Genomic DNA, 1,116 nt, shown 5'->3' with positions numbered 1-1,116 from the left:
TGTATTGTACGTACTTTAGTTCTTTTTTTCTATCTCAGTCATTCTCATTCGAGGATGAATGTTCCCAAGGGGGAGATATTGTAATACCCCAAAAAATCCAAACCAATATTAGCGCCATGTTTCAAGCTCATGCATAGTACATTATGGTTCTTTTATAGTTTTATGAGAAAGTTAGATGTATATTAATTCTTCAAATAACTCCCAGCTATCAACGAATCAAAATATTTCTTACCGATTGAATTCTTAGGAAGGATTTTGCTATAGTCAACTTTGATGATCATATCTCTTGTTATACTACAAATTTTTGAGCTCATGATTTACCAAAAGATATATAATTGAATTAGCTTTCCAACAATACCAATTTTTCTTAAATATGATATCAAAAAAATGAGTTATGCCCATTTTACTCTAGCATGTCAGGCTGGGATACTAAGTGACGATGTTCATGATAAGCTGTCACAAGTGTGACGACTTATCACCAATGTTGTCAGCCCTAGGTAGATTTATAATCCCATTGATGACATTTTGTGACAAGCCGTCACGCCCGTGATGACTTATCACCAATGTCGTCAACCTTAAATAGAAAATCAAGATTTCACCCTTTTGTGACGATATTTCGTGACCACTTATCACCAATTTGACGACTGGTCATGAATGTCGTCAGCTAGTTTTTTCAGCAATTGAGGGACATTTTTGAAAGGGTAATTTGGTCTTTTCCTTCACTTCCCATGACTTATAACCCTCAAGGAGCATATTATCTTTTATTCTCTTTAGTTAAACATCTTAAAAAGCTCTCTCATACACTCTCAACCACAAGATTAGGGTTTTCTCTCAAGATCATCTCCCCAAGAATAAGAACATTCTCTCCCAAAGGGGTTAAACCCTAGTCAAGAAAAATCAAGAACAAGACTAAGGATTTCTTCAAGAACCTTCAAGAAACATTAGATCTCTTTCAAGATCAAGCTTTAAGGTATGCATAGGTTCATCCATGGGTCCCTTTCATCCATGGAGCTCAAGAATCATGTTTTAAATTATAAATTATGATTTTCTTGTTGTGTTATGACTATATTCATGTTGATGATTGTTGTTTGGATTCAAGATACAACCTTGAATCCA

The sequence above is a fragment of the Capsicum annuum genome, chromosome 1 (genome assembly GCF_002878395.1).
Source record: "Capsicum annuum cultivar UCD-10X-F1 chromosome 1, UCD10Xv1.1, whole genome shotgun sequence".
NCBI classification, from domain to species: Eukaryota; Viridiplantae; Streptophyta; class Magnoliopsida; order Solanales; family Solanaceae; genus Capsicum; species Capsicum annuum.
Note: the sequence above shows the minus strand (reverse complement) of the source record.